The sequence below is a fragment of the Canis lupus genome, chromosome 16 (assembly GCF_011100685.1).
Source record: "Canis lupus familiaris isolate Mischka breed German Shepherd chromosome 16, alternate assembly UU_Cfam_GSD_1.0, whole genome shotgun sequence".
Taxonomy (NCBI): Eukaryota; Metazoa; Chordata; class Mammalia; order Carnivora; family Canidae; genus Canis; species Canis lupus.
The window spans coordinates 4,465,595-4,479,755 of NC_049237.1; the positions used below are offsets into that span (position 1 = coordinate 4,465,595).

At 35.2% G+C, this 14,161-nt stretch overlaps 1 long non-coding RNA gene across 2 annotated transcripts in view; it reads right to left on the reverse strand.

Moving 5' to 3' along the window:
* Positions 1–1,657: 1,657 nt before the first annotated feature.
* LOC111090212 overlaps positions 1,658–14,161 on the reverse strand; it is a 55,503-nt gene continuing 42,999 nt past the window's right edge. For both annotated transcript variants that reach the window (XR_005371199.1, XR_005371198.1), the window contains exon 6: positions 1,658–2,459. This is a non-coding gene — a long non-coding RNA (uncharacterized LOC111090212). The remainder of the gene's footprint in view (positions 2,460–14,161) is intronic.

A 14,161-nucleotide genomic window follows, 5' to 3' on the forward strand; every position in this document is an offset into this window, starting at 1 on the left:
TATGTCCTTCAGAGACAAAATCAGCAATTTCATTTTTAATGAGGTCCTGTCTACATTAAGGCAGACATATCTTTAAACATAAAGATATGATACTGCCATGTTTATGCTTTGTCCCAGAGGATATATTTTTAATGAGCTTTTCATGTATGAAGCAGCATTTAATGTCAGTTAAGCAGATAGAATGAAAATTGATGATATTCTAAAATCATTGAGACTTAGATATAAGGGGGACTTCAGAGAACCTGAGTCATCATCAACAGTTCAGCCTTTGCTACAAGATGGCTGTGAAAACCCTTCCACAAACATTTAATTAAGATAAATTTCATTATACATTCTTTTCTATTTTTTGTACCCTCAACAGTAGAAATAGAGTTTCTTGCAGATGCATCCACTGCACAATTTTCTTATCAGAATATTAATACACCAAATTATCCTCACTCTATTTGACACCTTATATAAAAATACCAAATACTTACTTAAACTTTGCCTCTCTTACCATTCTTCACCTTCTTGTTTTATATACAAAAAATATGTCTCCAATGAACATGCTTTTGTTTGTCAATATGCCTGGATACACCCCCCACCACCACCACCAAAAAAGTAAAGAAAAACTTTAAGATAAGTGCTTCTTTTCCCTTCTTTTGACTGTCAGATTTCTAATGTTTTCCTTCCACACCTCACAAGTGCCTAGCTCACTGTACGGGTGACCCGTACATTAAAACCCCAAATAACTCATGTAAATATTTACCTTCCAACAGCAGAGTTTAATCCCTTGCCCGCCCTTCCTTTTCTGTGTGAGTTAGACTCACTGACTCACTTCTCAAAAACAGAGTAGGGAAAGAGAAAAATGGTTATTTTATGTTGAAGAAGCTTGACTGAAGTTGCCTTGCTCAAGCGATGAAAATAATCACTAATAATGGCATATGGATATTTTGTACTCTCTGGTATGATGTGAAGAGAACAATTCAGTTCTGTGATAGATCTCTAAAACCCTATAATCCCAACCTAATTCTGATAGAAGTCAGACAAAATCCAGATTAGGAGACATTCAACAGGATACCTGGCCAATACTTCTCAAGATCATCAAAATTATAAAAAAAAATAATAATAATCTTAAAATTTCCACAACCAAAGGACACTGGAGAAACATGGAAACTAAATGCAATGTAGTATTCAGAATTGGATCCTGAACCAGAATGAGGACAGTAATAGATCAAATCCAAAAAAAGTTTGAAGTTTTTGTTAATAGTAACATATAGAGTCAATTTCCTAATTTTGACAAATGCACCTGGGTGATATGATATTAACAATGGGAGAAATCAAGCGAGTGTTATACTGAAACTCTCCATATTATCTTTGCAAACCTCTGTGAATCAAAAATTATTCCAAAGTAAAACATTCATTTTTTAAAAAATGCAAAAATTAACTTTATTCTACACTAAATATCAAATGTCTATGAATCAAATATATAAATAACTGAACACAATACAAGAGAGGTAAAGATATTTGCCAACTTTATTACAGATGAAGAATGAATAACTGTAATTTGAAAGAGAGAAGGAAATAACTAAAAATACCTACAAACTTAAGGAAACAAGACACAGACTGGGAGAAAATATTCACAACTCATTTAACAGATAAAGGACTAATATTCATGTTTTCAGAGAAATAAAATTTATTAAAAATAGGTAATGGGAAAAGTTAATAAACAGAAGTAACTTGAAAATCCAATAAAAATATAATGAGGCTATTTTAAATAATAGTCCAGATGTACCAGTTATTAATTTATTGCTTTTCAGCTGCAGACTGAACTTCTTTGCCTTTGCATAAAGATACTGAAACATGAACCTGCAGACTGCATTTCTCCTTTGGAAGATGGCTCAATGTTTGGCTCTACCAGTAGCAGCTACTGGGGGGACTTCATGAAGATAGAAGAGGAAGGAGTCTTTTTTCTTGTGTCTCGTTTTTATATTTTGCAGCAATCCTACTGAGAGGTGTGATATTTGGGGTGCCTATGGCTTGATTGGAAGAGCATGAAGATCTTCATCTCAGGGTCATGAGTTCAAGCCCCATGTTGGGTGTAGAGATTATGTAAACAAAGAAAACTTAAAAAAAAAAAAAGGAGGTGCAATACTGGCACCACTTGTTGCAGTTGAGTCACTGGCATCCCTCTAGCCAGTGTCTTCAGCTCTCATGGCTTAGAAGTCATGAAGTCAAATTCTTCATCACTCCAACAGTAAATGCGTTCATGATTTTCTTCTCAGAGATGTGAATGTCAACATGGAGACACCCCTTCCTCCAATTTTCTAAATTCTTGGTTCTGCAAGATATACTGGTGGCATTTGAAAGTAGACAGTTCAGGCATTACTTCACTCAACTGGTTGCCCAGAAGGCCTAAACTGAAGGAGAATCCTCTCAGTAGGCAGAACTTGAAATGGTGTACCTTATAATCACTTTTCCTAGAATAATGATGGCCAAAAATATAAATTTTAATTTATTCATGTATGGTGGCTATTTTTTTTTTTGGTGGATGGTAATGGATTGGAAGGATCAGGATAGAAAATTGGTAACAAGGAAATTTAGGGAAAAAAAAATCTGTGGATGACCTGCTGAGAATAAGTAGCTAGTGAACTTATTCATACCCTATTTTATGATGAAAAAAGATTTTATTTATTTGACACAGAGAGAGAACACAAGCAGAGGGAGCAGGAGGCAGCAGAGAGGGGAAGGGAAAAGTAGGCTTCCTGCTGAGCAGGAAACCCAATCCAGGGCTTGATCCCAGGACTCCTGGGATCATGACCTGAGCCAAAGGCAGATGCTTAACTGACTGAGCCACCCAGGTGCCCCCATATCCTATTTTAATAGTTACCTAGAACATCTCCTGCAGTGGACAACATGAAATGCTTTTTGCATGACAATCAGCCTCTTACGTTGTACCAGTGCTTTCCAGAAACTGTTTAATGAGTTCATGAGAAAAGTGGTCATAGTGGCAGTTAATTACATGGTCATTGACATCAATGATAACATGATAGCATGTAAAACACGCCATAAGTCCATGGATGGTGGTATTGACAGGACACTACAGATGGAAAGGGTAAATTCATATTCCAGAATATATCTAGTGATGATACCACAGTATTGACACCATTTATTCTGATAAGGGAAATCATTTCAGTTCCAAGAAAGTATAGCTATGGGCCCTTTTCTATGTAATTAAATGGCCCTACCACATAATCTATCACATAGAAAACCGCAGTCCTAATTGGAAGATTAAATGACTTAATAAAGATAGACTCGTGATACCAGTTAAAGTACCTATAAAAATGGGATAAGACCGATATCCTCTAAGATCAACTATATGCTTCCTATCAGAAACAATGTTAAGGTGTTATCTTCCCTCTAGTGAAAATACAAGAGTTCAAGAATCAAGAGATGGAACTGGAAGGGATTTTTCACTATTTTACTTAATAATTCATTCATAGACTTTTACTTCCAGTCCTAGCAACTTTAAACTCTGCTGGGTTAGAGATCTTACAATTACCAAGGGGAGAATGCTTTCACCAAAGAACACAAGGGTAGTTCCATTCAACACTACTGCTTGGATATCCTGGGCTCCTTTTCCCAGTGAACCAACTGAAAAATAAAAGACATTGGGTTACTACTAACACTGAGGACACTAACACTGGAATCCAGAGGAACTTCTGGGTAGCTCTTAGAAATTCCTTCCAATAAGTAAATTATCACAGAAAACTATAGCAGTCAGAACAGGCAGGACCACTGAGGGTTTTGACTCTTCAGGAATTATGTTTGGGTTACCCATCAAGTAGAGAACCCTGATCAGTTGAGTTTTCATTTTATGGCAAAGGACACATTTATTATTTTACACAAGTTTGTTATTGCTAATTTGACAATTTAGTCTTCAGGTAAGAAATATTTGATGAGTCTGTAACTAAATTTGAGGCAGCCATGAACAAAAATTTTGAAACTGTGTGTCTCCTCATTTTGGGGAAAGGCTGGGATCATTACTTCTATAACAAAAGAGATGTACCTTGTAAGGTGAAATAAGCTGTTTTGCTGTTGTAGAAAAGTCCATATTCTTATATGATGGAATGTGGTGATGCTGAGTAGTCAAAAGGGTGCATTGTGCCAGTTATGATTCATTTCCTTTCAGCTTTAAACCCACCCATGTGTGTCGTGCTTTGTGATGCTGTAACTGGGCTATGGACTACATTACCCTTTTTCCAGCTGGATCAATATTGTCTCTACAAATAGAGAACTCTAAGAAGGACACTGCCAAACTAGAAGATAGAGAGCAGACTTTTTTTTTTAAGTATTCCATTTTTCCATGTGACTTTGAGTGGATAGGTATGCCAAGGTCCCAGCAGGGTTACCATAGTGGCAGGCTGATTTTTGCAATTTAGTGTGAAAGTCCACTCAATTAGTTTCTCTGTTATCCACTGACAGATACTCCTGGCTCTCACAGCTCAACAGCTGAAAATCTGCCAGTGGTTTTATCCTCATAACATTTGCAGCATCTCTTGCTCTTGTGGCATAGCAGTAGTGAGTTTTGTTGTCACCAGAGCCCTGGGAAGTCTGTTCCTGTGGCAACCATATCTTCCTCTCTGTGGTCTGAATCTTCTTTTGCTGTTCTCTCTCCCTTAAGTTTCCTAGTTCCTTTCTTAACTTCCCCACAACCCAAAGGTCAAAAGCCACTTTGCAAACCCCTTTCTACCTTCTTATTGTTAACCACATTTTACCTTGATAAAAGGTAAAAAAAAAAAAAACCCTACTCAAATTACTGGGCCCTGGTTAATAACCAGAAAAGTTCTTGAAGAGTACAATTTAAAGACCAATGATATATTGTTTCATAACTGATTCTTAAAATGTTTAAACTGAAAATAGAGTTCTTGGCAAAATATGAAGAAAATGGCAACTGTAAATAGGCATGGAAATTGTAACAACATATTTGGGACACAAATCATTAATGTCTAGGAAATTTGCACACGTTCATATCCTGGTTCAGTCATTCCTTTCCATTCCTAGTCCTATTTTCTAAAGAAATTCCTATTCATATGCACAAGAAAACGTGCAGAGAAGCATTGTTTTAAAAGAATAAAAATAGAAACTGTAAAATTTCATTGATACTAGAATAAATTATAGTATATTCATTTAATGGTATAGTCTATAGCGCTAAAAGAAAATAGAGAAATACATTTATGAAGATCAATAGATCTCATGAATCCTGAAAGGAAATCAGAAATATAGATGGATGTATGATTTTAAAATGTGCAAAACAGTGTTTTAAAAAATATGCAAACATTTTATATATTCTATGTACATGTACACAGTAAATATGAATACACATAAAAACAGACACAGGAATAGAAATATCTGGAGAGGGTAAGAAGAGAATTACATTGGAGAAGGGAAAAACAGGATTTTTTTTTTACATCTATTAATTTAAAATAAAATCTAAACCATCCTAAAATTGTGTCACTTATGTATCTCTTGCCTAAAACCTAATGAGTCATATTTAAGTAGATGATATTACAAGAATGTGTTATACCTCCATGTTTTCATACAGAAAACATTTCCTTTTAAAGAGTTCGTTTCCTCTCTTTATTTCTTTAAACATAGTTCAGATACTACTTCCTCCCAGAAGCCTTTCATGACTGCTTTAACTGATTTTTCTTCATCAGTACCTTTGCTTTAACACTTAATATTTGAATCCATTTGTCCCCTCAATTATCTACATATCTATATACATTTACCCTATTTTTAGTTACAATACATTATGTGGCATAAAGAAATCACTAAGAGGGATAAATGCAAGATTATTTTGAAGAATCTGAAACTTACAAACTAGCACCAAGATCTGAGCATCATAAATCTCTTCTGTAAAAACAGGCCTCAAAATAAACAGCAAAATAAATTATCTACATTGATTATAAGCATCTCAGCCTTTAAAATCACAGAATAGAAACTTCTAATTACAGAATTCTCAGTTTCTATTTGTCAGAATTAAAGAGAAAGTAAGAGTTTCACTTATTCATTCAACAAATCTAAAAATATATATCTTAAAAATTATATTTAATGCCAACTGTATGCCTGCTATTATACTAAGAACTATAGATTGAAGGATGAGAAGGATGGATATGGTCTCTTTCCTCAAGAAGTTTATTTTCTAGTGAGAAAAAGAGCCCAATAACCCACCTACACACAAATATATAAAATAATTGTCATACAAAATTATCATATTATGATCACTGAAGGGAAGAAAGATACAGTCTGGTTTCTGGTGTCTTTGTTAAATCACACAATTATTTAACTCTAAAATAATCTAGCACCTGAATTATTGCTATGTTAAATATCTGTTTATATTCAGTAGCACTTTTTTTTATTTACACTTCTGCTACTTCCCACATACACACAAAAGCCTGAATTGATAGCCTTTATATGCTTTCATGACTACAATTAAGTAATGGAAGAGTCCTGATCAATACCAGGTGAATATCCTGAGACAGTTCAGCTGTTGCTAATTTCCAATGAGTAATAAGAGAAAGATAGTAGCTATAAATGGAGGCACAAAACTTTATCTATAGTTTGCTTTCAACTCTTAAATATATTCTTATTAACTCAAAAGAAGAATCATCAATCCTATTTACTCAGTGTGGTAAGCAGACTCTTAGCCTTCATAATCGTGGCTCTCTGGTTACTCCTATGTTTATGTTATATTACATGGAAAAGGGACTTTTCAGATGTGATTAAGGTTAGTGATAAATTCTTAAAAAGATTATCCAGGTGAGCCCAGTGTAATTATTTGGGTCTTGAGAAACAGAAGTGTTTCTCTGAATGAGAAGGCAGAGAGAATTAGAGCACAAAAGACCTCAACATGCTGTTGACTTGGAGATGTAGGAGTCCACATGAAAAGCACAAGAAGAAATGAGTTCTGTCAATAACCACTGATCTTGGAGAAGAAGAACCTAACTCCAGATTAGAGCCACAAGAGGTGACAGCTTGAACACAGCCCGGTGAGACTCTGAACAGAGAATCAAGCCAGTTGTCCCAGACTTCTGACCTATAGAAACTGAAATAATGAATTGGGTTTAAAGCCACAAAGTTTGTCACAATTTGATTATAGCAGAAATAGAAAGTAACATACCTAGCAACCTACAATTTGAATTGCTTCTTTATTTTGATATTTAAAGTTTTTATGGATATCATTTCTCTTTGGCTGAAAGCTGTAAAATATGGGGAAATCTCCCCACTCTCTCTTGGCTTTTGGAAACTGCTTTTCTTAAGCCAGATCTAGATGGTTTCTCCTGGAATTCTTTCTATCTTGCCAATGTAACTTCCTGATTTTGGGTGGGCTTGAATCCAGTGCAGGATATACTGAAGGAAAAGCATTGCTAAACTCACAGCCAGTCTGGTGGTACTGCATCTTCAAATGGCTATTCCTTGCATTATGTCAAGGCTCTATACTACATTCAGTGGGAGAGACAGGGTGCAGTGTGCTAAATCCATTTTATCTGGGAATGGAACTCCTGTGCCCATAACCTTAAAACTTAAAAAAATTTAATTTATGGTTTTCCAAAATTCCCTAGAAAATATATATTTAATAAGAGTGCTTTCTTTGTGATTTATTGCACTGTCTTGAAGGTAGAAGGAGTCATCAAGAACAGGCTGGTAGGATTCAGTTCACAGTAAATGTAGCATGATAAATGACATGGAGTCTGATACTGAGTGAAAGTGAATAAAAAGAAAAACATCTTAAGAGGAGAAGACAAAATGGAAAAGAATCCAAAATATCTTAATATTCAGCTTAACATCGATATTTTTGCAAAAGTATTTACGATCCCAAGTGAACATGTAATACTATTAGAAATATTCAAAAGGAACTCCTCATTGCAAAGAGAAATAACTTCTTAAAAATGGGTATAAAAGAGAACCAATCAATTCTCTTTAAAGCATGTTTATTGACTACATCTTCAGAAATATTTTGGTTCTTTATTCTAACCTAGGAGGAGCACATCTTTTCAAATCCAACATACATAGATTACACACATGTCAATACTCCAAAAGTAAAACAGTATATTTAGGTTGAATCACTAATAGTGGATTTGAGACAGAGTGGAGGCTCTATCCTTCACCCACAATTACTACATAGTGGCTCTTACTCTTCAAATTCCTTTGTGATACATTTTCCTCTCCCAGTCTTTCCTCTCTGTTCTGCTAAATATCTCAATTTATTCTTCTCTTTGCTCTGTGGAACAGCACCACTGTTTTAGGGAGAGGATTTCCATGTAACCTAAACAAATTTTCCTTTTATTCCTTTTTTTCTTTTTAAATCAAAGAAACTTAAAGATATTTTAACTTCTCTCTGAATGACCTATTCTGTGGAAAATTTCAACATCAACATCTGACCCCCACACCAGAAGAAGATAATTCTCAAATAATATTTGCTGCTCAGTATATATTTCAAACATGACAAACACTTGATCCACATTTTTTTCCATTTGCTATTAATTGGAGATATTTTCAGGATCCTTGTTATCAGTGTATTTCATAGTTCTGCTTTATAATCCCTTAACTTCCACAACACTATAGTCTTTATCTTCATTGTCAAGAAAACATTCACCAGCCTGGCATATAAGGACCACATAGCACATTACTTTCCAGAATTTGTGTACATTGTCTTAAATTATAACTGCTCCCCAGATTTTAAAGACCTTTTTTTTTTTTTCTTGTGGAGGGTATCATTCAACCTCTGTTACCCTAGATATCAGATATCTTGACTTCTTAATTATAATCAAGACTAAGAGAAAGTTTTCATCTGAAATTTCTTTCATTCAATTCTAGTTCCTATTTTTTTAGCCACTGCTGTCTACAAATTATAGAGCACCTTATTCTTCAAAGACATTCCGCACAGTACTTATAAGGAAATGACAGACCCAATTGTCAACCTAGACTTCTGAAAATATCCCCAAGATAAAGAAGATATTTGGGGTTTAGGTGTGGGGCAGTATATAAAAGCATGTTTTTAATATTTGCAGCAATATCTAGACCAATAATGAGATAGACACACTTTTCCCTGGTTCTGCTAAATTCAGCTAAAAACCTTAGACAATATACATAAAACAAACATACAGTGGCTCTAAAAAGTAGTAAGAAAAAGGCAGACTGGCTAGGTATGTGAGCCTGAAGAACAATGCTTTGGTGAGGGTACTGAGTTTTCTTTTTGCTTCATTATAACCCAGACTGGTACTATAGAAGTCAGAAATGCAGAACCACCAGTGGTGCAGAAAGAGGCCAAGAAAGCCTTCTGTTTCTAGAAAAAGTACAGGGACAGAAGGACAACATGGTAAGGCAGGCAGAACTAAACACAAAAAAACTTTAACAATAAGAATTCTAGCCCAGCAACCATGGAAAAAGCTAGAGTCCCACCACCAACCCTGTCATCAAAGGCCAAGAAGGAAGACTAGGTATATAGCCATACCTGGCTTTAATGAGGTGCCCTACCCCCACTCCCTCAACTGCAGTGATGTGATATCCAAGAACACTATGTGAAGAGCTGGAGTTTCAACCTTGCTCAGTGGTAATAACCCGCCACCACCATAGTGTCAGTGAGGGCCATGCAGGGATCCTGGACTTCCATCCCATTCTGCAGTAATAAGGCATATGTATTGCTCTTAGCTAGCATCGGAGGATTCAAATGCAAAGCTTGAAATCCCACCACCATCCAATGGTCTCTAACCATACTCTGTCACCATGTTGTCAATAGAGACTACAAGAAGAATGAGATTTCAGTCCTCCTACCAACCAGGTGAAGTAGGCTGTGGATGAGTGGGAAGTCTGAAATGCTATCTCTGCTCAGCAGAAATAAGGTATCCACCGACCACCAGGATGTCAAAGGAGACTGAATGGAAAAACAATCTCATAGGGCAATGCCATTAATCCATTCTGGTTAAATGCCACTCAATGGTAAAATTTCTTTCTTTTCTACCCTTATAGAGAGGTTTTCTGAATTGAGAAGAGATTTTGCTTTAAATCATATTTCCTTAACAGGCTATGTACAAATATGCTTTCTCATGTTTCTGCTTCCAACTGGTTTGACTGGAGAAGGAATGAAAAGAGAGAGATAAATCCCCTGTGCTTCAAATATCAACATTTCTGTATAAACCAGCCCTGTAAGAAATGTTTTTTTTAATATTTATTTATTATTTATGATAGACATAGAGAGAGAGAGAGGCAGAGACACAGGAGGAGAGAGAAGCAGGCTCCATGCCAGGAGCCTGACTTGGGACTCGATCCCAGGACTCCAGGATCGCGCCCTGGGCCAAAGGCAGGTGCCAAACCACTGAGCAACCCAGGGATCCCCCAGCCCTGTAAGAAATGTTAAAGGGGACTCAATGGAAAAGAACGATAATAAGTAAGAATATAAAAAAGTTGGAAGCACAAGAGCAGGGAATATATCTGTAAAAATCAGTCAAGGGATCCAAAAAATAAAAGGATGTAAATCATGACACCATATACATAAAATGTGGGCAGGAGAGGAGTAAACAATGGGTTCAAACTTAAGCAACCATCATTTAATATAGACTGCTATATGCAGAAGATGTTATATACAAACCTAATAAACCTAATAGTAATCTCAAATCAAAAGCCAGTAATATATATGCAAAGAATAAAGAAAAACAAATCTGAGTATATCAACTTAAAAAAGCCAAACCATGTAAGAAAGCAAAAGAAAGGATCAGAGAAAAACTAACAAAACAAGTAACAAGTAACAAAATGGCAATAAATATGTCTAGCAATAATTACTTTGTATTAATACTTTGTAGAAATGGATTAAATGCTCCAATCAAAAGACATTAAGTGTCGGAGTATATATATATTAAAAAAAAACAAGACCCATATATATGCTGCCTTCAAGAGACTCATTTCAGACCTAAAGATTGAAAGTGACTGCATGAAGAAACATCTATCAAGCAAATGGGTCAGAAGAAAGTTGGCGTAGCAACACTTATATTGGGCAAAACAGACTTTAAAACAAAGATTGTAACAAAAGGCAAAGAAGGACACCACAAAATAAAAAGGGGACAATCTAAAAAGAAGATATAACAATTGAAATATTTAGGCACCCAACACGGGAGTATCCAAATATATAAAAGTTAATAACAAACATAAAAAAGTAATCAATAATAATACAATAATTATACAGGACTTTTACATCCCACTTACATCAATGGATAGATCATCTAAACAGATAATCAACAAGGAGCCAATGATTGAATGACACACTGGATCAAATGGACTTAAACATATGCAGAACATTCCTTCCTAAAACAGAAAAATACACATTCTTTTCAAGTCACATGGAAACATTCTCTAGAACAGACCACATACTAGGCCACAAAACAAGTCTCAACAAGTAAAAATATCAGCCATACCATGCCTCATCTCTGACCACAACACTATGAAAATAGAAGTCAGCCACAAGAAAAAATATGGAATGAAAACAAATACATGGAGATTAAATGACAGGTTACTAAACAATGAATGAGTCAACCAAGAAATCAAAATAAATCAAAGTTACATAGAAAAAAAAAATGAAAGCACAACCATCCAAAATCTTTGAAATGCAGCAGGTCTATGGGGGAAATTTATAGCAATAAAGGCTTACCTGAGGAAACAAGAAAAATCTCAACAACCTAACTTTATACCTAAAGGGGCTAGTAAAGGACCAAAACAAAACAAAACAAAAAAACAAACCCTAAAATCAGCAGAAGGAAGGGAATAATAAAGATTAGAGCATAAATAAATCATATAGAAACTAAAAAGCAATAGAACAAATCCATGAAACTGGGAGTTGGCTCTTTGAAAAGATCAACAAAATTGATAAACCTCTAGCCAGACTCATAAAAAGAGAGAGAAATAATTGTAAAAAAAAAACAGTATGAAAAATTATATGCCAACAAATTGGACAAGCTAGAAGACATGGATAAATTCCTAGAAACATGTAATTTTCCAAATTGAAGCAGGAAGAAATAGTAACTTGAACAGACCAATTACTAGCAATGAAATTGAATCAGTAATCAAAAAACTCCCAACAAACAAAAACCCAGGACCAGATGGCTTTACAGATAAATTATACCAAGCATTTGAAGAATAATTAATAATTAATTTCTCAAACTATTCTAAAATTTAGAAGAGGAAGAAGAACTTCCAAATTCATTCTATGAGGCCAGCATTACCCTGATACCAAAGCCAGAAAACGACACTACAAAAAAAAAAAAAAAAAGAAAGAAAGAAAAGAAAAAGAAAGAAAAGAAACTATTGACCAATATCTCTGATAAACATAGATGGAAAAATCTTCCACAAAATATTAGCAAAATGAATCCAACAATACATTTTTAAAAGTCATTGGCCATAATCAAGTGGGATTTATTCCCAGGATACAAAGGTGGTTCGATTCACAAATCAATATGACACATCACATCAAGAAGTATAAGAAGTGGGATCCCTGGGTGGCGCAGCGGTTTGGCGCCTGCCTTTGGCCCAGGGCGTGATCCTGGAGACCCGGGATCGAATCCCACGTCGGGCTCCCGGTGCATGGAGCCTGCTTCTCCCTCTGCCTGTGTCTCTGCCTCTCTCTCTCTCTGTGTGACTATCATAAATAAATAAAGATTTAAAAAAAAAAAAAAAAAAAAGAAGTATAAGAAGTATGTGATCACTTTGGTAGATGCTGAAAAAGCATTTGAAAAATACAGCATTCATTCATGATAAAAGCTTTCAATAACGTAGGTTTATAGGGAAATATCTCCATATGCTAAAGGCCATATGCAAAAAACCCACAACTAAAATATTCAGTGGTGAAAAACTGAGAGCTTTCCCCCTAAGGTCAGGAATAAAATAAGGATGTCCACTCTCATCACTCATATTCAACCCAGTACTAGGTAACCCATCCACAACAAGTAGACAAGAAATAAAATCCATCTGAACTGGTAAGGAAGAAGTAAAACTTTCACTATTTGCAGATGACACAATGTTTTATATAGAAAATCCTAAAAACTTAACCAAAAAATGACTAGAACTAATCATTGAATTCAGTAAATTTGCAGGATATAAAAATTATTGTACAGAAATTGGTTGCATTTCTATATACTAATAAGGAAGCAGCAGAAAGAAATTAAGAAAACAATCCTATTTACAATTGTGCCAAAAGAATAAAATACCTAGGAATAAATTTAACAAAGAGGTGAAAGACCCGTACTCTGAAAACTATAAAACACTGATGAAAGAAATTGAAGATAAGACAAACAATGGAAAGATACTCCATGCTCATCGACTGGAAGAACAAATATTGGTAAAATATCCGTGGGACTCAAACTAATGTACAGATGTAATGCAATCCCTGTCAAAATATCAACAATATTTCTCACAGAACTAGAATAAACAATCCTACAATTTGTATGGAACCACAAAAGACCTCAAGAAACCAAAGCAATCTTGAAAATATCATAATTCCAGGCTTCAAGTTATATTACAAAGCTGTAGCAATTAAATCAGTATTGTACTGTCACAAGAACAGATATGTAGATCAACAGAACAGAGCCAAAAACCCAAAAATAAATCTGCAGTTATATGATCCATTAATCTTCAACAAAGGAGGCAAGATATCCAATGGGCAAAAAACCGGAGGTTTAAGCAGCTGAGTGGAGACAGCCCACCATTCGGACCCCAAAACCTGAGTCCACTCTGACCACAAAGCACGGAGCTCAGAGTCTTCTTGGAGAAATGCTTGAAGAGAAAACAATCATCTAACACACTGATTGAGTCCCTATGCTGTACAGACTTGTCTCCAGTCCTCAAGAGCTTCTGTTCTAGCCGGGAAGCCCCCTTCCTAAGTAAACCCATGAATAGATATGAATTTTAGATCATGAGGGAAATACAGTAATTGCTTCTGGCAAAAAAAAAAAAAAAATACATACATACATACCCTGAGGCAAGGAAAAAAAAAGCAAAAATAAACTTTTGGGACTACATCAAAATAAAAAGCTGCTGCACAGCAAAGGAAACTATCAACAATGAGATATCACCTTACAGCTGTCAGAATGGCTAAAATTAAAAAAAAAAAAAAAAAAAAAAAAAAACAAGAAAC